This window comes from Manacus vitellinus, unplaced genomic scaffold, assembly GCF_001715985.3.
Source record: "Manacus vitellinus isolate BGI_N305 unplaced genomic scaffold, ASM171598v3 scaffold_4_pilon, whole genome shotgun sequence".
Classification (NCBI taxonomy): Eukaryota; Metazoa; Chordata; class Aves; order Passeriformes; family Pipridae; genus Manacus; species Manacus vitellinus.
This window is the reverse complement of record NW_021940604.1, coordinates 37,995,223-38,022,685: the sequence shown is the minus strand read 5'-3', so window position 1 is coordinate 38,022,685 and position 27,463 is coordinate 37,995,223. Positions and strand designations below refer to the sequence as shown.

General features: G+C 39.0%; 1 long non-coding RNA gene across 1 annotated transcript; it reads right to left on the bottom strand.

Moving 5' to 3' along the window:
• Window positions 1–312: 312 nt before the first annotated feature.
• LOC108640694 lies at window positions 313–26,469 on the bottom strand. The gene is made up of 3 exons (XR_001921413.1): window positions 26,141–26,469; window positions 22,437–22,588; window positions 313–580 (listed from the first exon to the last, which is right to left on the bottom strand). It is a non-coding gene; the product is annotated as an uncharacterized LOC108640694 (long non-coding RNA).
• Between the last annotated feature and the right edge of the window lie 994 nt (window positions 26,470–27,463).

Genomic DNA, 27,463 nt, shown 5'->3' with positions numbered 1-27,463 from the left:
GGTCGCAGGTTCTGGGGTTCGGCTCAGTCTCTATACCCCGATAGTTTTCATTAAAGTCCTACCCAGAAAAACCTGCTTCAGTGTAACTTCTCTCTCTCTCTCTCTCTCTCTCTCTTCAAGTCATAATCTTGAGCTGTGGTGGTAGTTGCGCTGGCTGTGCTCCTCCTCTCCACTCTGCTCTGCTCCGCTCCCGGGTGAGGGTGCACTCCAGCCCACCCGGCTGGCTGTGGGTCCCTCTGCCCCGGTGTCCTGGGCCGGACTGGACACAGAGGAATGTCCGGGCTCTCTGCCTGCCGCTGCCTCACTCCGAGTTGCTGCAGGAGCCTGACCCACTCAGTTGGAGGTTCAACCAGCCTGCCACCGCCTCTCCCCTGCCATGGTGGGGGAGGGGGCAAGGCCAGCTGAAAAGCCCCCGGGCAGCTCTTCTCTCACTCTCTGGAATTTCTTCTGTGCTCTGCTGCACATCCCGGCCTGGGCCAGCCTGGCTCCAGCGCCGTGCCTGCCCCCTGGGTCCAGCGGCTCCCTCTGCTCCTCTTCTGGGTCCAATTTCTTCTGCGCAATAAGCTTCTCTTCGTTCTCCCTAAATATGTAATTCGCAGAGGCGTTACTAAAGCTTCTAATGGGCTCAGCACCAGGAAGTCCACCTGGAACTAACCTCACTAACCCCTACTAGCCCCACTAGTTCCAGGGGGCTAGTAAATCCACAACAGGTTCCAACCCATTGCCATGGGCAGGGACACCTTCAACTAGACCAGGTTGCTCAGAGACCCATCCAACCTGGCACTGAACACCTCCAGGGGTGAGGCATCCACAACTTCCCTGGGTAACCTGTTCCAGTGCTTCACCAACCTCACAGCAAAGAATTTTTCCCTAATATCTAATAATCTAAACCAACTTTCTTTCAACTTGAACCCATTCTCCCTTGTCCTGTCTCTACGTGCTCTTGTAAACACTCTTGCCCCATCTTTCCTGTAAGCTCCTTTCAGGTACTGTAAGGAAATGATGGGGCATCCAAAGCTTTTCTGAGCAGGATATATGCTTCCGTTCTTACGCTAAAGACATTCATATTTAATTTTTATTGGTGCTTCATCATGCTCTCAGTAAAGCAACTCTTCTTCAGGCTGGGAGTGTTTCTTCAGAGGAGTGCTCAAGCGTAGGTCAGTTCTCCCATAGGGACCCACAAACACAGCTTCCATACAAGACCCCTCCACTGTCACCAAAATCTTCCTCTGGTTTTTGCAGAAAAACAGGTGTTGAACAACATTAGAAGCAGGAACTACTCTGCCTCTCTGCTCCACCTATTAGTAGAGAAAAACCTTCCTAATGTGAATCTAACCACTAAATAAGGACTTTCCAACCTGATACCTGTTACCACTATGAATTCCATGTTCTACAAGCATCCTCCCAGCTTCCTTGGGTGTGATGTCCAGCACTTGCAGCACCCTCTGAGGTCCTGCATGCCAGAGCCCTCCCTAGCACGTGCAGGTCTGGGGCTGTCATTGCACACCAGGGCTACATTGTAGGTAGTGCCAGCTGAGAGCTCTGGGCACAGATGGTTCCCAGACACTGTGTCCTACGCACAGATATGGTTGCTTGTACTTGATCTACTCAGTTACAGAGTGATTTATCTGCATATCTCCCTTGGAAATTAACTGTTTCATATATCAGCCACTCTTCCACAGGTAAGGAGTCAGTGGCTGATTGTGTGCTGCCATGGCCTCCTCTCAATGCATTATTGTTTGAACATCTGCCTGTTTAAAAAAACCTTTCTTGCTCCAGTTGAAGCTTTGAGCAGCATCTGGGCACAATGCACTCTTGAGGTTTGATTGACTCTTATGTCTATCTTCATCTTCTGTTGAATGATTTTACTCCTTTACCACCGGCATGCTCTTTGGAAACATCTAAAATTACAGCAGTACAAATTAATGCAAAGACCAGAGGGCGAGACATTCTCCCCTCCCAGCGGTAAGCTCAATATGCAGTGGAACTGAGCCAGCTGACACCACTTGTGAGTCTGGCAGTGCATTTAGACAAAACTACTCTTTCATGTTTACCTCTAAGAAAGGAGTCCAGGAACTGTAATCACAAAGGGATTTACAAATGAGTCTACAATCCTGAGCCTCAAAATAAGTGTTCAGCTGCTGTCTTACCCTGGATTAGAGATCACAGGGGATCATTCTGCCCCAACGTACTGAACAGCTAATCCTTCTTGAACCTGCCCCACTGGACCTCTGCATATGGTGCACTATGGGTGAGCAAGATTGCCTGGGGAATACTTGACTGATTGAGCTTCACAAAAAACGCGACAAGGAAAGACAGAGGATGCAGACCCCTTAGCTGTCATCATCCTAGCTTGTTCAGCACTTCTGCCACTACCTCTGGTATTGGACATCTGTAAGACAAATACAACTCGCATCTGAGGCCACCACAACCAGCTGCACAGAATAAGGCGGGAATATTCATATTCCTTCTGGGTCTTGTTCCACTTGCCTGAAGAAGTCAATATGCAGTACTTCAGGGAGAGAATGAGGATGAAATCCCTGCCCCTGGTCAATTAGAACATCCCACCAGAAAAAAAGGATAAAAGGATGCCAAGTGTGATGTATTTTAAGTATAAAGTAAAATAACAGCAATATTTAGGCTTTCCCCAGATAGGTAAGTATATCGATCACTAGTCTATAAAATAATTTCTATAAGACTGTGTGCCATTCCTGGATTCAGTTGCAAGTTTGTGTTCTATCTTAGCAACTATGAAAGGCCTCTTTTTTTTGTTTTTAATCATTACTTGAGTTTTATACATAAATGAAGATTAGCCTCAAATGATGGGGAACTAGAAATTAACTGTAGGATGATTTTAAACTAGTGAGATATCTTGTGTAGATCTATATCTTAAAACAACATTTGATATGTATAATTTTGAGTCTGGCAGCTCACCAAGAATTCTTTTTTTTCCAGAATTTAAATCCATTTTTCTTTGTTTACACTGAAAATATTCTACATTCCCCAAGTAAGTACAAAAAGCTACTCTGACTATAAAGCCTTGCAGTGGCAGCTTTTTCTTTTCTGTCACTTCTAGCAGTTAGAGTGTCTTATTTATGACTTTAATATAAATTTCTTCCCTAGTGTATTTGTCATTGAGGTCTTGTCGAAACTTCTGTTGTAAGTCATAAAAGTTCTTTATTCCCAAAGGTATTATTCTGTATCAGAATTTTGTCTTTTTTCATCCTTAAAAATGAAACTTAAGGTTTTCTTGATAGTGTGTATTAATACTCTCCATCTTTAGAATTTTTTTTAGTGACTCTTAGATTTTATGCATGTGCTTTACTTTAAACTTAGAATGAACTCAAAGAGATTCTAGTTTGTCTGAGACACTGGTGGGATGGACAAGGAATGATGTGTGCCCCTCATTTATCAAACTTTGGGCTGGAGACAGAGAATGATACCTAAGTACAAGCTGCTAAAGTAATTTGAAATATCGGATGGCTCAGATAACTCAAATGTCCTAAGGCATTTCAAGTCTACCACCCTTGAAATGTTACTAAAAGCCTGTGTTCAGGCAACTTCCTTGGGATTCCCACCCCAGGGAAGAAGGATTAAGACACCTGAAGTTAGGTAGCTAAACATAGGTGTTTACATGTGAGCTGAGTGCCAAGCTTGCATTATAATCAACAGGGCTCAATACAAACTGGCAGCTGGAGGCACACTGAGGCCGCACATCACTGCACATTTATTTTTAACTTTCATAAAGAGTATGCAATGTTGCTTGTATGTCACACTGGGGTCAGAAGAAATCACTCCTCAGCCAGAGGTGTGCCAAAGGCACTGCACAGTTGTACTCTTTTCAAATAAAGTGGATTTTCATGGGCATGCGTGTGCTGGGGGCCGGGTCGGCTGTAAAATTAGCCAGAGCCATACGAAAGCTTTGCACTCACAGCCCACAGTGCAAGATCCCATAGCAGACTATGAACCTTGCAGGCTTAAAATTCTTCTTGGTCCTGGCCATCATGGGTTCCTGGCCATCACACTTCTCCTGCAGGTCAGCAGTAGCACTGCCCCCGGGAAACAGAGCTGGGGGAGTGCTGGCACTTCCAGGAAGGGAGACACCTGCCACCAGACACAGCAGCATGTAGCAGGCACATCTGACTAGATAAAGCTCAGATATGTGTTTTAAGAATATTATTATTACTAAGATGATGAAGATAGTGTCCCATCAACACATTTTTCTTCCCAAAGAACTAACCAATTTCTCATATTTCCATAGGAAATGCCTTAAGAAAAGTGAACAGACTAAATAATTCTTAACAGATCAGGTTTTTTTCTAGGGGAATGTTGAAAATTGCTTTTAAACATCACCCACATCTATTCAATATGCAATACATTACAAGAATGTCAAGTTGTCACCACAGTGGCAATGGGAAGATGTTTTTCAATAGAAATTTATGCAGCAGAACAAATTCTGAAAAGCATTTTCCTTGTCTTTTCTGCATTGTGGACTTATTTTCTGAAACAGTGTGAATGGTCTCCCAACAATGAATCACAGCTAACAAAATTACTTGCAAGGAGTCAGACTTGGATGGCTTTTTTTCATAATGCTCCAAGAGTGAGACTTACTTCATAGAGGGAAAGAAGAGGAGCTGTAGGAAAGAGATTCCTTGACAGCATTGCTAGAGTGAGAGCTGTTGGTGTTGAGCACATAAATGTACATGGCCTGACCAGCAGAAAACACTGCCTTTGACAGAGCCAAAATCTGTGGCTGCCCATGAAGTATGGCAGTCAGCATCCAGTGATCCACTGCCACCTCTGCAACTGACATCGGAGAAGTCAAGAGGTTCTGACAGTGCAACGTTAAGTGCAAGGACAATGATCTATCTAGCGTCATTCCCAAAAATCGCATTGATGTGACTGTGTTGTAACCTTCGTTGAATTTTTTTTGGCAGACTGTAGTATTTATAAGTAGATGAAAGAAGAACAGGATGATGAGGGTATGAAGAGTAAGGCAGGAGAAAGGAGAGTGACAGTCAAAAATGAAAGAGAAATATTAACATTCTGTTGGAAACCATTCAAAGTAAGTTTCCTCCCAAAATTATAAGAATGATATAAGACTGGGTTTAGGCTCTTTTTTTAAAAAGTAGTTTGATGGTCCACTCTTACTGTGGGACAAATCAAGACCTTAAGCTGCTGATGTTGGGGATAGTTGAAATTTCTTTACACTGTGAGGCCAGCTTTACCTCAGCTTGTGTCTGTACTTTTGTGGGTACCAAATATTCTTTCAGAGTAATTTTCAGAATTTACTGAAAAAATGTATCTATGTATATAGGCATGAAGAGAAATGGCAAAGCTCAATAACAAATTGAAATAATGATTATTTATTGTACTTGCTGAGCTGGGTGCAATAGAAGTGCTATGTGTTAAACAACAACCTTGCCTTCTAAAAGAGGCTTCAGAAATAGGTATCATAACCCTATTCTTCATCTTAAGAGGGATGATTGCCTACTTCATGTTTTTTTCAGTGGCAGCAAAACTTCTAAACACAGATTTCCATTTATAATTGTCAGGATAAAATGGTTATTTGCAAGTTCATTTGCAATTTCACCCTGTGAAAAGACCTGTAGTATCACCTAGGTCAGGAAAAACACTCTAAACATTCTAAATAGTATACATCACTTGTTGTCTGGGAGAAGAAACGCACATCAGCTTCTATCAATTCAATCTATGGTGAGTATTTTAGTGAAAAATAAGCAAGTAATTGTGGTGACCAAACTTTAGCTTTTGATGACTATTTTAACCAGCAGCAGAACATTTGAGTGAAAAGTCTAGAACAGAAATCTTTGAAGACTGTGATCTCATCTTCATGACTTCTAAAAGATCTGTCATATCATTCCCTCTTTTAGTTTTTTTAACAGCACTCAGTTACATTTCAAAAGGCTTCAATTAACCTCTCTTCTTTGGGTTAGACTCAAATGATTTGCACCTAAAAATTACTAAAAAATACTTAGTTTTCTTAACTTAGTTATCAGTTTGAAGTCTGATAACTTCACCTTAAGCACAGAAAAGGGGAAATATCTATTATCCTTACAGAAAATTACTTGAGGTTGTATAGTAATAATATCCAGAGAACACTTTAAAGACTCACAAATTAATGTCCTTAGGTAAATCTTTTTCCTTCAGAGCAGGCACTGTAGGTTTATTTTGAAAACATCTAGATTATGTTATTAGTTTCTGTAGAAAAGCTGTAAAAACATATTTTGTTTAAGCAAAAACCATGAAACCATCCCAGTGCTAGGTTATTTCTAAATGTCTTGAAAGAACAGTGGGGGGAAAAAGAAAATAAAACAAAACAAAAGCAAAAAAATTCATCTATATCATGTTGTACCCTATAAATATTGTAAGGCTAGATTACTCAATCTACTGTTGTCATCCTGCTACAAAACTTTGTGTCATGGATGTTTCCCACTTCTGCAACTTTTGGGTAGCAGGCATTTTGCCTGCCATAAGAGTTGGAGTGAAGTTCTGGCAAGCACTAGATGTAATTTCTTTAGACATGAGATCCATCCCTCTCAAAAAAATATATTAATCTGTCCCTTACAGTAATTCCCTATTTTATGGTTTTAGCAAAATTTTTGTTCTCCATCATAAGAAATCATTCATATATGACTTAGGTAATCATAAACTTTAAATAGTTTAGAATGAAATATCCTAGCATGAAAATATTATTTTGCCAATCTATTTCACCTCTTGAAATAGATTGTTATTTTGCTGTTTTTTTCAGGAGAATGAAGAATTCTTATATTGAGCACTCCTTTGTTCTAAAAGTATTGAAACAATCTGAAGTAAGGGCTTAATCATTATAAATGAAGGCAACCACAGTCTTCAGTCATTAACTACTGAAGCTATACCTTCTTGATACGAGAAAGTGAAAATTGTCATAGTACAGATAAGCTCTAATAAGTAGACATTCAAATCCAGAGGAAAGAGTAAATGCACTGTGTGATTAAACTGCTGAAGACTGACATCTGATATTTTCTGAGTATGCACTAAAATAAAGGGTTTAAATATAAATTGCAGATTGGAGCAATGCATTCCAGATGCTTGCTTGGTCAAAAAGAAAAATACTAATTGAGCACACAGTTTTTTTCCATAAGAGATGAAAATGCAGGAGTCCTGTCCTTGCAGCAAGGGCAGGAGGATGCCTAAGGCATTCACACAGCCTTCTAGCTGGTAGAAGGAGCTACACCCAACTGGTGGTGGCCTATCAATGGAAAAGAGACCAATACAAAAGTTGGGAATGTGAGAATATGAGGGAGTCCTCTTCTGCTTAGTTTTCCAGATGGGAGTCTGCATCCCATTTTGGAGCTTGCCTGGCACCTGGAACTAATTCAAGAGAAGTATGAAGAGGTTTGAGGAAAAGTCAGCTTTAACCTGGCTGCTATTTGTGTAGAAGACAGTGCCTTCGTCTTCCAGCCAGCTCACTGGCTTGACGTCCACAGGGGCTGTCTCCTTGTAGCCCTCGCTATCAGTTCTAACCAAAAGATTTGCAATGCAGAACAGGGAGCAAAAGAAATCAACAACAAAACCAGAAACCTGGTGTGTTGGAGACACTGTGCTTCAAGTAAGCAAATAAAAATCCAAATTGAACTCCCCCTAGGAAGGAAACTCATAATTTGCACAGTCAGCTTTATCCACTGTCATGAGTTTCCTCTGGTAGCCCCTCAAAGACACCTGCCATAGAACAGAGATGGCAGGTTTTGTGGCATTCCCTTGGCATGTGGGTTTTTCAGGGTCTGACATTTGATTATACTCTCTATTCTTTATAAATACAAAGGCTGCACATATTTTTAAGAAGAATGCTAATGTGTGTGTGTGTGAATGTATTATGTATATAATAATGTGTGCATACACTAAATTATATATAATGTATATCATACTAATATATCTACAATGCATATAAGACATGGAAGACATTACATATTTCTAGAAAACTGTCAAAACCAGCCTTTGAATCACTGCTGATTATTGTTCTGTGATTTAAAAAGATGAGTGATACTTCCCAAACTGACATTTTTCTAATGCATCTTGTAGATAGATCCTGTCTCCAGGCAAGGCACCTGTAAGATGCCACCTTTGTCAGGTGTGTGGCTTATTCCCTAGTCTGCATAGGAACAGGCACAAAAACCTCTATGCAGAAGCTGGAGAGGGGCAGCCCTCTCCAGCTCATTGCTTTGTGGAGCTGTGTAACATCTGCAAGGTGGTGCCAGGTCATGCACAAATATGTGCATTCTCTCCCTTGTGCCCCTCACCTCTTTCCACTCATGCATTCATTTGCACTTCTTCATTAAATCACTTCCGTTCTCTGCATAAAGACCTAGGAGGCTCAAGGTACTTCACTGCACCTCCCAAACAGCATCAGCTCTGGAAAGAGCAGGAACAGCCCACACGAACAGAGGAGTTTAGAGAACTTCCTTTGCCTTCAGAACTATTTCACTAAAGGCCCGACCGAGGACATACTGACAGTAGATTACCTCTCTGGCAATCTTTACCTCTAGGGCCAGTTTGCAGCACATTGGCAGCAGGCAAAGGACACTGTTCCCAGCTGGAGATGACACAGAGGCTCTCTCAGGTGACCCCAACACCTTTTCCCTTTCCCGCTTTCGTTCTGCAGAAAGGGAAAACAGCTGCCAGCTCCTGATGCAAAGCTAGATCCCAAGCCAGGTCCTCCCACCTCCAACATGGCTGGCAGTCAGGATCTAAATGAAGGAGTCCAGACCATTGCATTGCTCTGTCCTAATCAAAGCAGAGAGTACATCCATATATTCAGCCACTCCTGGGTCACCGGGCTCCACAGCAATGAGAGGCTCTCTTTCTAAACATGGAAATAAGAAAAAAGGAGAAGAAGGGAGAAGAAGGGAGGAGAAGGAGGAGGAGGACAGGTTTCTGTAAATTGTCTCCTTTCTTCTGTGTTTGGAAATAGGAGGTATCTACAATTTCCACAAACTCAGAGGCGGTTGCAGGCAGGGAGCCCTGCCCACAGCCATGCCCACAGTCTCCCATCCTCTGTGGTTGACGGTGGTGCTTTTGTGCTGGGGGGTGGAAGGTGTGGTCACCAGCAAGTCACTTGGTGTGTTTGCAGAAAGATATGGATAATATTTAGGAAGTAGAAGCAGCACCACAGTTAATAAACATGTCTTTCTCTACTATTTAAATATTTGCAGAGTTCAGTAGTTGTTTAGTGCAAAAAAGCTGTGGGGAACTGGTACCGGATTTGGCATCAGCAAGGATTTGGATGGGAAATGCTGACAGAAATTTACACTGCTTTTTAAAAATAAATTTGTTTACCATCACTGCTGTAGAAAAAAGATCACTGAAAGTATGACAAAATACAGGAAATTAATATTTATATGCAGGAAGATTAATCAGGAAGCCTAAGAAACAAATTACAGCGTTGCCTTCATCTTAACTTGCTATTTCACATCTTAGATCTTCATGTAAGAATTAGATACAGGTTTTATATCTTGGCCTAACTTGGAAATGATCTCATAACATTTTTAATGGAGTACTCTTCTACTTGTAAATTAGTCTTACTTGTTTCTCATACCTAGGTGACAGGGAACATTTTTTTTTATTCAGTAGTCATGAAAGATCACTCATGATGTACAAAGAAACTACGCTGATATTTCTTCTGTGCCCTTTAGTACCCATTGAAAACCCATAGGAATTGGTAAAAAAATATTTAAATGTCATTCTGCTTTCTTTTAACATTTCAATAGATGACTATTTTGATATTTGCCCCCCCCCCCAGTCCCCCCAAAAATAGCTGGTTCAGCTATTGAGAGTTGAACTCCTTTTTTTATTTGTTTAACCGTATGGGATAAACTAGGCTTCAATTTGAAGAACATTTTGTCTGTCTGGAGAAATGATATTGATATGATATTAATATCTTTCTCTCCTTATTTGTTACAGGAGTTTCCAGAATTTGACTTTGGAGCACTGGTGTATTTTTATAATTTTTTTCATTGAAAGAAACTTAATATATGTAAAAAAGGCTACATATTAAGACTAATCATTAAAATACATTTTGATGCAATGAGAACCCTGTATTATAGTATCCTAATCTGCTGTCTAACATCAATTATATCAGTGAGGTGTCATGTATTCAAGATGTTTCATGGTATGGGAAAACAGACATTTTTCTGTTGTTGACTTTCACAATTGGGCAAGTGGGTTCAATAGCTGATCTTCATGTCCTTCATATGTGCAAATCACATTTGAAAACTGGGTATGATAACAGGCCTAATAAGATAAAGCAGGTTACTTACTTAATACAGCATAATGCCAAGTTTGCCAATTAGTTGTCTTTCTAAATCACTGTACAAGGAGGTGCCAATTAACAGAGAGTTGTTTTTACTCTAATTGGAATCCAGTTTTCATAAAGAATAATTGCCTGCAAGAGCAAATGCATCGAAGTCCTTCAGTTATTAAAATGCCTATTCTTCAAATATTCAGGCAACTTTTATAGTTCCATCAAATTCTGTGGAATATGCTACGTGTTACTATAAATAAATGCAAAATTCCAGTAAAATCAACTAAAAAAAAAGTATAGAGGAATATCTAAACTCAACAGTAGAAAATTATTCTTATTAAAAAAATTTCCTTGAAAATTCGGACTCATATTTGTCTGCTACCTGCCAGAACTAAAGAATGTCAAGAGGATTTATCTTTTGTATGTAGAATATCAGTGACTGATGGATAATATAAATGACTGTTTGAGAATTGAATTCTGAAGGAGATGCTATTATACACTCTATGCCAGTCAACTGAGTGCTGTATCTTATTATTACCTAAGAATCTCATTTTTTTTATTTTAACAAAAACAAACCCTGCTATTATTCTGATTAAACTTGATAATCAAAGAACTAGCAGAACATGTTTTCATTAAGATAGTGCAGCTCTCTGCAAATTCTTTGTGAAGTCTTGTCTTTTTTACTCAAGTTTCATTTATGTGAGGGAAAAACTGGTTGAAAGGTTCTGGTAATGTCAAAATAGCTCATTCTGACATCTTTCAATTAAAGTCTTATATTTTTGTTTTTGAAATGGCTTTTTATTTTGGGTTTTGTGTTTCATACAGATATATGTGAGATGCATAAAAAAATCTAAATTGGAATGAATTGATCTATCTGAAACTATATGTTTTTCATTTTGCAGAACACTTTACTATTGAAGTTTTCCAGAACTGGAAAGTACTTCTAGAAAACTCAAAGTTTTGGAAGCATTTTCATTCTCCATGTAGTTCTAGCTCTGCTTTAATTTATGAAGTAGACATGCTACCAGAGTTACAGGCAAAATGGCCTCTCTGCACTGATGTCTACTCTTGAAGCGTGAAGAGACATGAAAGCTTTAAGACAAGCAGCTTTTGGGTGACAGCTTGAAATTCAGAGACAAGCACTTGTCTCTGGTGATTTCATTTTGCAATTTTTGAAGAGTAGAGCTGAAACAAAAGAACCACATTCTCTGACTATTTTCTTTAAACAAGTATCATCCACCCTGCAAGGAAGATAGAGATGTTCTTTTGGAGAAAATGAAAATTTACCCTCTGAAATCTGAGAAATGTTCATCTTGCTTTTACCTTTCAAAATTTCCTGCAAACCATGCAGTGGTCCTTGGCTTGTGCAAAATTAGGCTCAGCTATTTCAGACTGGTTTTTTGTAGTTCTCTGCCAAGTTATCCTTGAGATTGCAAAAAAATTCAAGCAGAACTAGGCGAAATTTAAGGATGTTATTCTAAAAATGGAGGCAAAATAAACAAAGATGGAATAGAAATATCATATATTTCAGAGGTGGCATAACAGATTTGCCAGGGACAATACTTCTCAAAGAGACACAGATTCCCTGGCCCCTGCGGCACAGTAATGGCACGTTGTGATCCACACCACACTGTCTGATCTTGCTTTGCAGATAGCTTTAGCTGATTACATTCAGCTAGTACTGCCCAGGAAAGGTCTGCCAGCCAGGAGGAACGGAGAACAAAAGTTTCCTGCTCAGCTGTTGGCATGACCTGTTACTTCTCCCACATGACAACCAAGAGGAATAAGAGCAGCTCTGAGCATTTTAAAGTTTTTTACCATCATGATTGCCTACAGTTGGGGAATGTACTTGGTGTCCCCATCCTAAACCTTTTAATGGATGCTTCTGTGGAAGCACTGCTGAGTCAACTGTGGTCAGCACAGACCATGGCCAACAGTGTGACACAAACAGGCTAGATGTTCTGGTTTCACCCTCCTAGACCTTCATCTCCAGCCAGCAATGGAGCAAGGGATAGTCTTGTGTGTGGCATCTAAATATAAGAAGCAGCTGTTAAAATGTTGACAGCCCATGGTGTCCCTCTTGCTGCAGCAGCTGCTCACATTCACAGAGCATGGGCAACTCTGCATGCCCATATGAAGCTCCTGGTCAGGGGAAATGGAAGTTGCCAACGTGCTGAGCACATCAGAATCCACTGCAGAGTTTCCAAAAGCAAACACTAGCTGTGCAAGCCTCTGTGCCCTTCTGTCTTCAGAGATTAAGCAGATACACAGGACTTTTTGAAAATCCCTAAAGACTGAGAGGTAGGATAAATCAGGGCTTGCACAGTGCTAGTTTGTAATGCAATTCTTGGTTTTGTCCCATGAATAAGTGATCATCAGGTTGAGTATCAGCTTACCAGTAGGAAAAGCAGAACAATTTAAAATACGTTGCATAAAACCAGATACATAAACAAATTGAGTTAATCTATACATTTTTTTTGATTTCTGCTCATTATGAACTACACGGTCAATTTATTTCCTTTCACTATCTTTCCCAATAACCTAGCTAATTAAACACAGTTCTGACAGTATTTATATACAATAATACATGCACATAACCTCTTGGATCAATAATTTAAGCAACCTTTATAAAACATAATAAAAAACTACAGAGTAAGTGAAATGCCTATCTTTTTCTTTTCTTTTCTTTTCTTTTTTTTTTGTTTTTCAGCGAGTAGAATTCATACTGTTTGGGTGGTGGAAATATATTCCACTATAGAAGAAGTTTGCAGTACTGTAGTGAAGATTATCAGGAGGACCAGTTAAAACTTTTACATGACTTACTGTTTATAATATTCCTGCTATATTATAGTAGCACTAAGGTATTGGAAAGATTTCCCACATGCTCTAAATGTAGTTGAATTCTGGTATTTGGAACTCTGACATCCAGTCCTTACTGAAGCAAACGTGGGGAGAGGCTACAAACTGTGCCTATATACAATTCATTCCATGTTGATTTTTAATACTATGCAGTTCTACCAGAGCAATACAATCAAACTGCAGTACAGGTGCTTATAAAGACTACATTTAGAGGTAGACCTCCAGAGATGAAAAGCTGGAGAAGTATTCCATTGGATTGACAGGTTTGTGCTCAGAAAACTCTAAATTCACTTGTCTCTGATAAATGTAACCACTGACTTAACAAAGTGTCCACTAAGACACTTGAAAAATAAACACGAAAAAAAGATATTTTAAGATATAGGCACTATGTACTTTATGTTCACTATATATACTCTGTAGTTTGTGGTTTGGAACAAAAACAATGGTTCAATAATTTCTCCATAATTATAATAATAACCTTGTATACTATTAACTTGCCAATGAACTATGGTCAGAAACGAGTCCCCAGGTCCATATTCTCAGCTCCTTAAATGGTCAGAGGTGCTGCACAGACAACAGCTCCTGCTGACTTGTTGAAAGTTAACATTCCCTTGATGTTCACAGGAATTTGAATTTAATGTATAACTTAAAATGGCCAGAGAAGAAGGAAGTTTTGAGCATCTGTGGCACAGTAAACTAACAGGGCCAGCTGCTCACAAAACCCCACAAGCCTGAGAGTGAGCCAGAGGCATCTTCTACCACATCCTTTCATAATCCCCATGTAATGTACATGGTGATTTTATCCTACCTCCCTAAAACAGAGCATCTGGGAAATTGCCTGTTACAGCTGATGCCATGCAGCTTAAGCCATCTTGCCAGGTGAGTGGTGAGAAAAGGGACTGAGAGCAAAGTGGTGGAGGAACCTTGGTTTGTTCAGATATGAATAAGGTGCTCGCAATCTTTCAAGTAGTGTATTGAACTAGTGAATAAGTAGATAAATTACTTTGGTGGAGAGGGAAAAGGAATGTCAACATTCTCTAGAGGAGGGAGGAATATCACTTATGTGAGCATGCACTCAGAAGATTGTACTTCAGACTCATATTTTGCAATAAAACAGCAGTATGACTTGGTTTCAATATGGGTTTAATCCACTCCTTTTCCTATTGCTATTTCCATTTGTATGCTTCAATTCAGGGCTGTTTTGTTTTTTAAAAAAAATAAAGTGGTGCTCAACTGCTACAAGATTAAAATTTTTAAGGCATTTTAAAATTATCTGCAGGGTAACTGAGTCAGAATTAGATTGGTTGTGTTTAATAGAATATGTTTGTTAGTACTGTAAAGCCATATAACAAGATGCTACAAAATGTTCCATTAGAAATGCATACTTGTTATAAGAAGAACATTTAATTGATTTACCCTGTGGTAATAATTTTTTTTACTCTTAGTCATGCATTAAAATAGATTTATTTTACACAGTGACAAATGTACAAAACATCTCACTGACTAAGTAACATCCTCTTGTGTCAGAGTTATCCTGGCTGCGAGCACAGTCCTCTCCATCTGTGGTAGACGATCAAAGAGATAAGCAAACTGTGTTGTTTCTGAATATGGAGGAAAAGTAGATGTATTTAATCATGGGCTTTTAAACTACCCTAAATATGATAGCAGCAAACTGACAAAAATTGAGGGGGATAACATTTAACATTATCTAAAGTAACAAATTAGGACTCCAATTTTACAGCTGTGAAACTGAGGCATAGGCATGCCATGTAATTTCCCCAAATCTGCTTGATGAGACTGCTGGCTGTGCTGATAAGAAAATACGGAATTCCTGGCAAATGGATCTGCTGTAGTGTCCACAAGACATCCAAGATTAATCAGCAGGAGTTAAATTAGAAAACAATCTGGATTCTGATGCTTTGTCATAAGACAAATTTACTTTTTGCTAAATCCAGAATTAATTCACCCTCTTACCTCGTTCCATACAAGTATTTTAATCTAAAAGTTGAGATCCTGAATGCAATTCTGGCCAAGATCTGAGTTCTTTTTCTGTCCTGTACCCCAGTTAGCTTAGGAAAAGGGAGTTGTGCATTTTCAGTTTCTCTCCTGCAATGCACTATACTGCCTGCATAACTCCCAATTAAACAATTAGAGTACTTAACATACAGAGTTTTCAAAAAAGCTGAAAAAAAAACCACAAATACTCTATTCCTCAGAATGCTGAACTACTAGCTCAGAGAAATGCTTTCCTGATAAAAAACTACAAAAGGCTTACGGCCTGCAGAAAAACTATTTAATATCCATATAAATATTTCCCTTGTTTATTAAAATTTTGTAAACCCTACATCCTAAATTCTTCTTGAAAATATTGCAGAGAAAGGCTCCCTTCAGGCAAGTATCTACTGATCCTGCCACAGACGTGATGCTCTCATGTCATAGAAAAGATTGCTTAGTCAAGTCCCATTCTGCAGGCCTCTAAGAGGGAACAAAATGTCTGAAGTGAGTATCAAATCTCAGCTTTACTGAGCTAAAGCTGTCGGGAAAAAATGGAAATGTGCAGAAATGTACTAAATGGCAACATGGCAGATGCTGAACCCCTTTAGTAACAGGCTTACTGAAAATCAGGGAACTTGGTGAAACACTCATAGTTAAACTTCCCTTCCAGTTACCTCCTGAAGGTGTGTTCTTTTGTCTTTCTGTCTCCTTAGAAAGAGTTTGTGCCCTCTGAATAAATGAGAAGAGTTATGAAGTAGGAAGTGGAAGATTTGGGGGCTTCTTTCTTCTGCAGAGGGACAACTTAGGGATCAACAAATGCTATGAAGTTCTCTATTTAAACTAGGAAAAAAAACCCAACAATTGCTACTCAATACCATTATTTCACTTGTAAATACAGAAATAGAACTTTGTAGGATGTAAAGCAAGAAAAAAATTTAAAAGTGTTACAGTGTGGTAGAGCTACAACTTGTAGCAATCACAGGAGTAATATGGGAATACATATTTTATGTAAAAAATAATGTTAGATGTGTTATTAAGCATTTTATTTTGTCAGAGATCTGTAACAAGTCACTGATATAATTGCACTAGGAGTCAGAAAAACCATGATCCTCAGAGAGGTAAAGTCTTCCAGACCTTCTTCATATTTGTAGTATTGCTCCCAAAGCAAAAGCAGCTTCTGGTGGTTGGGGGAAGTAATATAGGTACCCACAGTTATATGGACAATTGAAAGTCAGAATCTAGGAGGAACATATTTCCTGTATGCTACTGGTATAAATCCATAGGGTAAAGCTGCATTTAAAGTTAAAATAAATAGATGTGGATTGTTTTCTTTATAGTATTTTGTCAGGAGAAGGATTGTATGTAAATTAAATTCATAATTTAAAATTGTTTACTTGCTGTTACATGTTTTTCAAGAAATCTGTAAGTTGCGGATTTCATTTTAAGTAACTGTAAGTGTCTGATATAGTGCAATAGTTTGACAGCTGATAAATGTAGGATGGAAAATGTGTAGGATTTAGCATTTCCACATCCTAACAGCAGTTAAGCTTCTGCTAGTCTGCTGCCTTTGTACCAACCTCTTTCATCAGACCTTGCATTTTAATGAAAAAACATTGCAGTAATCAGTTGGAGAAGACTTAGAGCCAGGGATAGAGCCTGACTTGAAAAAAGTAAAAGCCTAGGAATATTCTCCAATGGGAAGCAATTAGAACAATACAGAAAAGTTAGGTGTTATTGAATGCTACAGAAGGCAAACAGAGTAGTGCAGCCATGGAAACCATTGCACCAGCAGGTCTCCTCTGGCATGCACAGAACCTCAGGGGGATACAAAGAAGTACCCAAACTGCATCTCCTTCTTTTCTGTGCTTCCCACTTACTTCCTCTTCTGTCTTGATATGAATCATCATCAGTGAACAGGTGAAGAGGAACTGTCAATCAATATGCTTCTCTGGGCTCCAGAGGTGGGCTTCTGAAGCTCTTGTCAACAAAGAAAAGATTCTTCTTTCCTCCATAATTTATGTATTATTTCCTAGTTGTCTGAAACCCCAAATCACAAGACCTATCATTTCTTTTAAAAAATTGAGTTCCACTTGAAATCATTGACTAGCCAGCAGATGACTACACTGAATTGCCACAGTTTTGAATAGTGGATACACAGTTTCTGAAAATAAAGAGAAGACTGTCAGATGATGTATGCACATTAGCCAAAGGGATAAAAATATGTATTTTCACAATTTATATACAAGTGTTAACAAATAAATATAACCTAAAAAGTACAACACTTCATTACTCTTAACTAGAGGATTGTATGTGTTACACAAAACCCTAAAATAACCAAAAATAGTGAGTGGTATTCATCACTGATTTCATTCCACTGAAGTTAGCATAGACACAATGAGGAAAAGACGCTGGATCAGCATCTCAACTACCTGTATTTAGACGAGTACTAATTAAACAAACTCCATTCAGCAATTGTTCCTGCAAACCCTAATCCTTTTAATATGTAGTCACTTGAGACTACTTTAAAACACTTGAGATATCATACACAATAATATTGCAGAAACATAGGAAACACCCCAAAAAGAAATAGAAAACAAACACAGACACTGTTCACCACGTCTGTATAAACTCAACATATTCACATAATTAATATTTTGGAAATTCAAATAAAGAAGGATCACGCTGTCTGAAATTTAGTTGTTTCAACATTCTTTTACACTGATACTTTATGTATCTACTCCCTACAGGGAATAGTTGAAGACTAGCAATGTTTATAAATCATTGTGTAAGTAGTCCCAGAAGTATTTAACTATAGCAACATTAAATTCACATTGACCAAATTTAACAAAAAGATGTGGGTTTTGCAATGACTTTTTTTATCATTTACACACAAATCCAGTCACACCTGTGATGATGAAGAGACTTAATGCCATACTTTTGATTTGGTGGGGTGGGTGGGGGTGTGGAGCTTTTTGTGAATTAGTTGTTTTCTGGGGGGCGTTGCTTTGGTTTTTGGGCGCTTGCTTATTTTTTCTGATTGCATCTGGGTTTTTTTGAAATTCCTCCGAGGAATTAATTACTTAATATTTATTATAAGATGCACGCTCCCTGTGGGGATGAGCAGGGGAGAAGGACATGTCCTGCCACCTGCCTGTGGTGCCGCTCCCCCAGACTCCGCAACAGCCGCTCCGGCGGCCGCTCCTCGCGGGCGGGGGCTGGGGGGGCTCCATGAACCCCTCCCCGCCGCGGGACGCCACTGCCACCTGCTGAGGGCACTGAGCTACTGTCGGTCCGGCCCCCGGCAGCCCCCCGGTCCCCCAGAGGTGGTCCCCGGTGCAACCTCTGGGGGACCGGGGCGCCGCCGGGGCCGGGAATTGCGGAGTGTGCAGAGGATGCTTTCACTTGGATGCGAGTGTTCACCCAGCAGCATCACAGCGCTAGAGACGGTGTCAAATAAAGATAAATTTAGGGCCGTCTGTTTTCTTTCCATTCCCTCCCCACAGCTACTTAGTTTACCAGTTCCAGCCTTCTAAAGCAGCCGGTTAGTAGGTCTTAAGTTAAAAGAAATGATGTTTAGAGTCTTCATGGTTGTGGAGCATCTCCAAAATGTGTGTTTTGCTGTAATTTTTTTTTAGAAAGCACATTGTTTGATTTCAAAGATGTGCTGTAGGAAGAGAAGGTGCTGTTTCAGTGGGCAGCAAATAATTATGCAAGAGAAGATAAGGTTACATGATGGAAATTATTGCTCCTAACTAATCTGGTGCATGAACACAAAATGCCTTTAATAAGGCTCCCCAACCAAAAGCATTGTATGAAAGAAATTGTCATTTGCCATAATAAAGAAAGAAAACATGTTTGTTTTGTAAGAGGGAATAAGATCCTAATCATTACTACTTGGGGTCTAAAGCAATATTGGTCTTCCAAAATTGTCATCAGCATTGCAAATGCTCCCCTCTTTAGGAAATCAAGTCAGTAATTCCTCATCAGTTAAGCAGAAATAAACAACAAAATGTTTATTACTTTCTAGGGCCCATTTGTTTCGGCAGGAAACTATCTCCACTGTTATGCTACTCAAGTGTACAGATTCGCTCTGGAAACGGAGACGTATCCTTATCTGTATGGATTTAAATATGGAAAGAGACAGTGAATGGAAAGAACAACTTCAATACGATATTTTAGGTTACAACTGAATCGTGTGTTTATGGCCTCAGACAGTGTGCTCTGCAAAATGTTCCAAAACACTCATTTCTAAGCTTTCAACTATTTCCCCCTTCTGCTCCAGAGAAACATTTTGAGGAAGAAAAAAAGAAAAAAAGTTTGCTATCAGGATCTGGCATAAAGAAGGTAGAATAATTATGATAACTACTTCCAACTGAGTTATAAAGGCAGCTTGTTGCTTTTACTTACCACCCATCTTTATCACCCAGACCATCACTTCTTTTTAAAATATGTAAGAGTTTTGCTTCCAGTACTTGATCTTTACATTATAAAAGCAATCTTAAACTCATAGTTTTATAGTGCACCTTTTAGAAGATAATGGCTTAAATTTCTAGTTTCCCTCTTTATTGCAGTGATATGATAGCTGCTTCTATAAACCAATCTAGATAATATGTCATATCTCTCTTCAGCAGCTACTGCACACATGATATAGGAAACTCTCCTGCTACTGGTTACTCATTAAAGTTAAGTGATAGGGATCCACATGGCAAGGTTAAATTTCAACACTTTAAACCCTGCTGAAAGTTGCTAATAATAATGTTTAATTTTCATTCCAAGCATTTATGGTATCATCAACTTGAGTCGATTGTTTTATTCTCATTAGTTGGAACCAATGAACCTCCCCGCAGAATGAAAATCTTCAGGCAGAATAACCAAATAGAGCCAGAATTTGACCCCTGCTTAAACTAAACAACCTAAATGGGTTTAATGTGAATGTCCGATTAACTAGAGGCAAAGTTTGATTAAGATTTTCAAAAAGGGCTAGAGATTTCAACACTCTAGCAGGGAAACTTTAACAAAAATATGATATTCAAACTGGGAAAGCTCAATGCTTTCTTTAAATCATCTAGCATGTAGGGCAATTAAAATAACTATTCCCTTATAAAAATAGTATTAAATGCTGCCTTTTTATTTGGGGATAATAACTACATTTGCAACTAATCATCACCCATAATCTCTTGACAGTGAAAAGTATTCCTGCAAAAAATTCAGCCAAGTTCAAACCATCTCACAGGAAAAGAAAGAGATGAGAAAAGGAAGGATGTTTGCTATGGCAGAGAGAGCTGGAGAAAGGAATGGGAAGCCAATGGGCTGCAAAGCATTGGGACCCATGGTGGAGACACAGCAGGCACCTGGTCCTGTGCTGTTCTTCAGGGTTATGCTCACATGACACTGTGCTATGATGCCTCTCTCTGCTCATTCTCCTGTCCTTCTCGTTTTTGGAGAAGCAATTGGAGGAGCTATTATACCAAAGGCAGAAACCACTGTTATCCTTTCAACCCTCTGCCCCCTACACATAAGGTTTGTGATTTTGTAGCAGGGGCAGGATATCAGCAGTGACAGATGCTTATATGTCTTAGAGTATTGACCAGGTCAAACTTATCAATGGGTTTTTATTTCACAGGGTAGGTCATAAAGTATTCATTGCTCAAGGTCATCTAGACTCATGGAATATTTTAGGTTGGAAAGAACTTCTAGAGGTCATCTACTCCAACTTACCCAACACATGGCTCTCATCAAATTTACATCAGGTTCCTTGAGGCCTGCTAAGCTTTGAAAAACTCCAAGGACAGAGATTTCACATCCTATATGGGCACCTGTGCCAGTGTCCAACCACCCTAATGTTAAAAGATCATGGGTTTTGCCTTATATCTATATTTGTACATCTTACTTCTCATGCAAATACTTCCCCGCTAAATCTGGTCTATGGTATTTAATCATCCTCTCCTCAGCCCTGCAAGAATATTAAAACCCACTTTTGGTTATATGTTTCCTTGCAGACAATGATATATGCAGAGACACAAAACAAGATAGCTTTAGAAATATCACAGCTTCTATTTTATTCCTCTTTTGAAATAGAATATCTACCTCCAGCCTTTCTCTAGGAATGCAGCTGTTAGACCACCACTTTAAGCAGCATGTGAAAATGCCCTGTTCTGAACTATCATCTTATTCCCCATGTTTATGATTCCTGCTTACTTGTCATTATAAATTCTGTGTCATTATTGTTCCTGTCTCACAGCCTTACTAGATCACCTAGATTCCTCTTAATACTTGCTTTCTTATTTTCCGTCTTTCTCCTGATTGAGATTTTTGAAGTGCATGCTTTAGGATAAGATTTAAGAACATGAGCAAGTCAAGTGCCTAACTATGCCTGTAGAAGCCTACGGTATTCCTTTCTGGTGTGCTGTGGTTCCAACAGTTCCAACTGAATGTCTTTACTCATCCAAGAGGAGCTCTTGAGGGGCCCTACTGACCTTAGACACTCTCACCTCCACCTTTACAGTTCATCTATTGACAGGAATAAATCTCACTGAATTCAATAGGAACAGAGTAACAGAAAGGAGGAGTCCCAAGCATACAATTCCTACCAAAGGTTTCCAACCAGTAGTTGTCCTCTGATACACTAACGGAAGGATAGCTGTAAGAGTTCTTATTTATTCCAGCTTTCTGTGGTGCCTCTAGCTTATGAGTAAGTTCTTGTTATGTCACTTGAGTAACTCAAAGGGCACATTTTATTAAAATTCCTTGAGTATCATAAATGCTGTCCAATTATTTGCACAGGTACATCAACAAGGCCAAATATCTTTTTATTTTTTATGAAAAAGGGCAGTAAATTTTTTTTTATTTTAAAATATATCTTCAGAATATATTAGGGTGGTGATTAACCATCTAATTTAGAAAAAATGTTACTCCAGTTACAAAGAATTACAATAATTTAGTTTCAAGTCCTACATTTATGCTATGAATAAAACTTAAGATGCAAGAACATTTGTATGCAAGATGAACAGCTAATGATCTTTAGAGAATATTAAATCACTCCTAGACCTTAAGAGAGAGTTTAGATGACAAGAAACACTTTGTGTTAGCCCCTAAAATTTGAAGTCCTATTCCAAGAGCAGAAACCAGACTCCTATAATAGGACCAGGCCATCTCAACAATGCATGAAGTGTATAGGCACCTTCACATGAGGGTCACAGAAGCCAGGGCACTAAACAAGGAACCTTTTAAACTTGCCAGAAGCATGCAGACACATCCCATATGTGAGATTAGTGATGCTGCCTACCTGTCCCAGTAGTCAGTGGCCAGAGTACTCCCTCAAGCCTCAGCATGGTTCTGCTGCCCGGGAACAACTCTCCAGACTCCGCAGTACAAGCACTCCCAGGCAAGAGCACCTGAAGTGGTTGGCTCTCTCCATGCTACTTTGCACAGATTTGTCTTAAATTTGTTTGGGACAGAGAGATAAATGTAAATTATGTTCCAGTTGAATAAAGTGAAGACTGACATGCTTCTAAGTATTTTCAGAAAAGAAAAAATTAGATGATTCTAAAATATTAATGTCAAAAAAATTGCAATACTTCAAAGATTAGGCCATAGTTGAACAGGAATTTTTTAAATCAGAGCTGCGATAATACAAGTGGAAGAGATGTGCAGAGATGGGGAAAGATGAGATGACCAGAAGGTCATGTCTGGTAAATAATAAAGGTCACTGTAGTTTAAAGAAAAAGCTAATAATGAGATACATCTCATGTATTTTGACATTTTCTCAGTCACCAGCTTTATTCAGGTACATCTCTAGACAATCTAATGCATCACTAAGACTAGATATCACTGTGTCTTAAAGGAGTTTTGCTAACTCTAGGGATCAAGCTGAGCTTTCACAAAATACTTCCTCCATACCCAAAGAAATCAGAAATAAGTCCAAACCAAAAAAATCTTCACTTGTTTCCTACACTGGAAACCTGAAAAAAAGAATGTCCTCTTGCTGAATTCTAAAGTAGCTGTATTCTGACCTTGACAGACTTCTTCAAGTCTGCCGTGGGTTGTTATCATGCCTGCTGGAAGGAACTGCTGGGATGCAAGCTAGCCAAATTATACTCTTCTCCTTGAAAACAAACAATTTGGAAGACAATATCCCAAGGATTCCAAGATTCTCTTTTTATATTTAGAAACTGTGTTCAGTTACAAAAGACTGCAATAAACATTTACATTTTTGATTGGCATGTTTTCTTCAGAACTTCTGGGTATTTTGGGGAGTATGATTTTGAAAATCCATATATTCTAAGAAAACAAACCTTTCTATCTGGAAAAAAACATTTCATATCCTATTCTATTTCTATTATATTCCCAGCTCAGGACGGTAAACTGTTTGGCAGTTCTCAGTATAGATTCATGTCTTTGGTTTTGTCTTTTTTAGTTTTTTTTAATGATCAAATTACTTGCTTTGCTAGATTAGAGTGTGAGAATGGTCTATGGAGCAGGCCCTGCACCTGTGGCAGGTTTTGCACCATTCAAGATATACAGTCTTGTTTTGTCACCAGATTGCTTGTTTGGGAGTCCAGGTAGTTGAATCACAGAGGGAGGAGGCTTAGGGAGGAAGGAGGGAAGGAAGAGAAGCACCACAAAATAGTAAACAAACAAAGAAATAAAACAAAACAAAAAAACCCAAAACAACCAAAAATTAAAGAGAAAGTAAAGGACATGAACAGAAGAGCCATTTAGGAGAGCATGTCTTGAGGTCTGGTAATGACTTTACAGACAGGCATGCCTTATTAATGGAGAGGGATGTTTAGGTATTTAGTTAAGTAGGAATCAATGGAATAAATTAATTCTCTTATCAGGGATTAATATCTGATGAGTGAGAGGAAATACTAGATGTCAGGGAGCAAAATAAACATTTACCAGGACAACCAGACAGCACAGAAGTAAGGCCAGAAATTTCTGCCGTTGATCTTGACCAGGCAAGAAGAGAAGGCCAAACTGTTCCTCTAGCTGGAAAGGAGCAAACAGCTCCTGGCAGATGAAAGGATCCAACTAACAGTTTGGGAACCGGTCTTGGTTTTTATAGGTGTAATAACCAGGCAGAAGTGTTTTTAGCATACCTGCGGCCAAGGAGGCACAAGTACTGCGAGTGAGATATTTTTGTCTTGTCTTCAGATTAAAATTTATGCTGTGCTGGTAGTAACTCAGAGAGAGGGGCTGCTTGGAATGTAAGTCTGGTGTCAGAACAGCTCTTTGTGGAGACAGGTCTTCCTCACAGTTAGTAATCTCATAGCAGTTTAAAATCAAGATTAACAAATAAAAGGGACATCAAAACTGAATTACTTTTGAAGGTACTCCCTTGAGTTCAGGGTTAAGGGACTTCATGAAGAATGCACAGGAAGGTTGGGCCATCCTTTCTGCTGTCTTCACTGTTTGAATGCCTCATACTACTGACAACCATGCTTTTTTCATTTATATGAAAAAAAGCTTGCAGGAAAATATTCCAACATCTTGGAATATTAATGTAATGTATTCCAACACTCCTGAATATTAATATCAAAACCTTGATACAGCTGCTAGCACATTACATGTGCTGACTGGACAGCTTGTAATACGCATCCTAATAAGCTGCTCACCTCATCTGACATTTTGCTCCTGATTTATTACACAATAGAGATGCTTGGTTTGGGGTTTCCTGGAGGTGCATACCAGGTATTCCAGGTTATACAGTAGGTCAACATAGCAAATGAATTGTTCCTAACACCTGAGTGATTTGAAAACTTATTCCTGGCTCTTGTACGCTTGTCACCAAGAATAGCTATGAGCATCCCCTCTCCATATAATTAGACAGAAAGCTAAAAATCTTACAAAGAGATGCAAAACTAGAGCATACATGATACCTCACAATATTATATAACACGAGAAAGGTTATTAACAAGGAACACAAGTGAACTCAAAACATGATACCACAGTAAACTGACCTTTGCAAAATGTTGCTACGAAGGCCCTCCAACTTGCACTCTGGTTGCTTTTCTGCTTATAACAGCCACTGTATGTCTGTGATTTCTACTGTTGTCTCTTTTGCTGCATTTGAGAATCTTACAGTATTCTATGAATTTGTGCTAACAATCCCTCTCTCTATGAACACATTGCTACCACCCCATGACAGATACGTAAAATTGAACGTATCGGTAGAACACAACTGAAGAGAGATTCTTCATATCCATGTAAATACTAAAGTAGGTACACAACTAGTTTTCAACAGCTAAGTAAGCATCTGTCAGTGACTTGAGGCAACTACACACTTAGGTACTTTGGACTTGATGTGGATAGGCTCCAGATTCTATCTGGCCTGGCAGCACAGAGCAAAGCAGTGAACTGGACATGCTGAACTCTGACCAGTGCCCTCCAACCCAACTGGACTTCTTTTTTTTTTTCCCTGTAACAAGGTTCTTCTTCTATTAGTATCTACCCTGTGTCACAACTACACCATTGCATTACATTGTTCTTGTTATTCATTTGCAAATTTAGTCCTTGTGAATGCCTGCTTTAAATTCTAGTGTGGCTAACCCCAAAATTGCAGTAGTAGATGGCTTAGAAATTTACATGCTTTAGCAAAAAAAATATTTTATTATAAATAAGGGAATGAGAGACTATCACTGTTGTTTAAATTACTTCCTTTCTTTTATTAAAATAAACCCAGAAATTCTAATTTAAGGCAATATATCCCAAGTAACTCACTGGGAAGAAAACCTTGAAAATACGAAACATATGTAACATTTGGTTCCTGATCAGCAAAGACCGTATGTATCAGCTGATCCTTCCATAAGTCAGGATATATAACATTTGATGTATACATTTGGAAAATGCAATGGAATCTTAAAACTAGTTACTTAAAATTTTGGAATATGCTGTTGACATTTGCCTTAAAGCACAGTGATAGCTACTCCCAAGCTGCACATTAGCATGCCATGTTACTTGCCCCTTTGCAAGTGTTATATACTGTACCTGTAGCCTCGAGAAGTCAAGATTCCTTGGGAGGTTCTTGCCTTGGAGATTTCGTCAAGTAGATCCTCTTACTGACACCTGAACCCAGGGTGACCTTGGACCATACTGGCATGCTAGAATTTCACACGACTCATCTCTGCAGGTATTATATAGTCTGAAGCCAAAATATCAGGGGAATTTGTTGTCCTATAAATGTAGACCCATATTTTGCAATAAATACTTAGATGAAGATGAGCTTTGTTACACAGTACAGTTCCTCTGCCTGCTACAGGGCAGGCAGCTGCCTGCATGCTAATGATCTACTCTACATTCAACCAGTGTATCATGCCCTGGTTATCTGACATATGAACAAGTAGGGATTAGAATAATTACCATCAATCTCTTCTCATAATACTTACTTTTAAAAGGATTTATTTAATAACAGATAACAGATGGGAAAATACACTTGTTCACACACTGTAAAAAATAAAATAATTCATCACTAAGTGTATTACTTTTGTTTGCTTCTAGCTGTCCCAGCATCTATGGTTATATTTCAATATTTGTCATATTTGTGCTCACATAGTTGTACTCACAGACTGTTTTCCTTACAATTATTTAAATTAATTGATGATTTTAAGTACCACTAGAGGGCACAGAATTATAACAATATTTCTTAGTGGATCACAAAAGGAACATCAGGAGCTCAGTAATTTTCACAATTTATTGTCCCAGTCCACAGTTTAAAGCCTCGATCCTATCAATAGTGCTGCTGTGAGCTGTGCCACTGCACACCCACAGCAATTAAACAAAGCTCAAGGGTGAGTGCTTGCAGGACAGAGGCCTGGCTGAGCAGGTTGGACCATGTGCTCTCAGTTGAATCGCACAGTTTGGTTTTCCAGAACTTGAGTATCAACCCTCAAATATTTGGAGTGACTAAGGTCAGTTTAAATCTAAGCATGGAGGAGCAGCTGATGGTAAAGGCTGCAGTACATCTTCAGCTGTACATGGATACATAGGGATGAGAAAAATGAAGAGTATAAACACCTGAATATATCAAACCACAGAAATGCAAACAAGTACTGAATGAAGGATTAACTAACTCAATTTACAATTCAAAGAAAGAAGAGTAGATATGTGCCACTGGAAAGCTTAAATATTAATGGAGTTTCTGTGGATAGTTGTATCAACTACTTAACATCTGTTTTGACATGTGTGCTGTTTCTGCCATCCCTTATCATGAGTTTGAGTGGCTGCTGTGGTTCACATGTTAGAAGGTTCCTGTTTGAAGTTGCCTGCAGTAGAGGAGAAAGTGTGGTGGAGGAAGGAAGAAGTTTAAGCTCT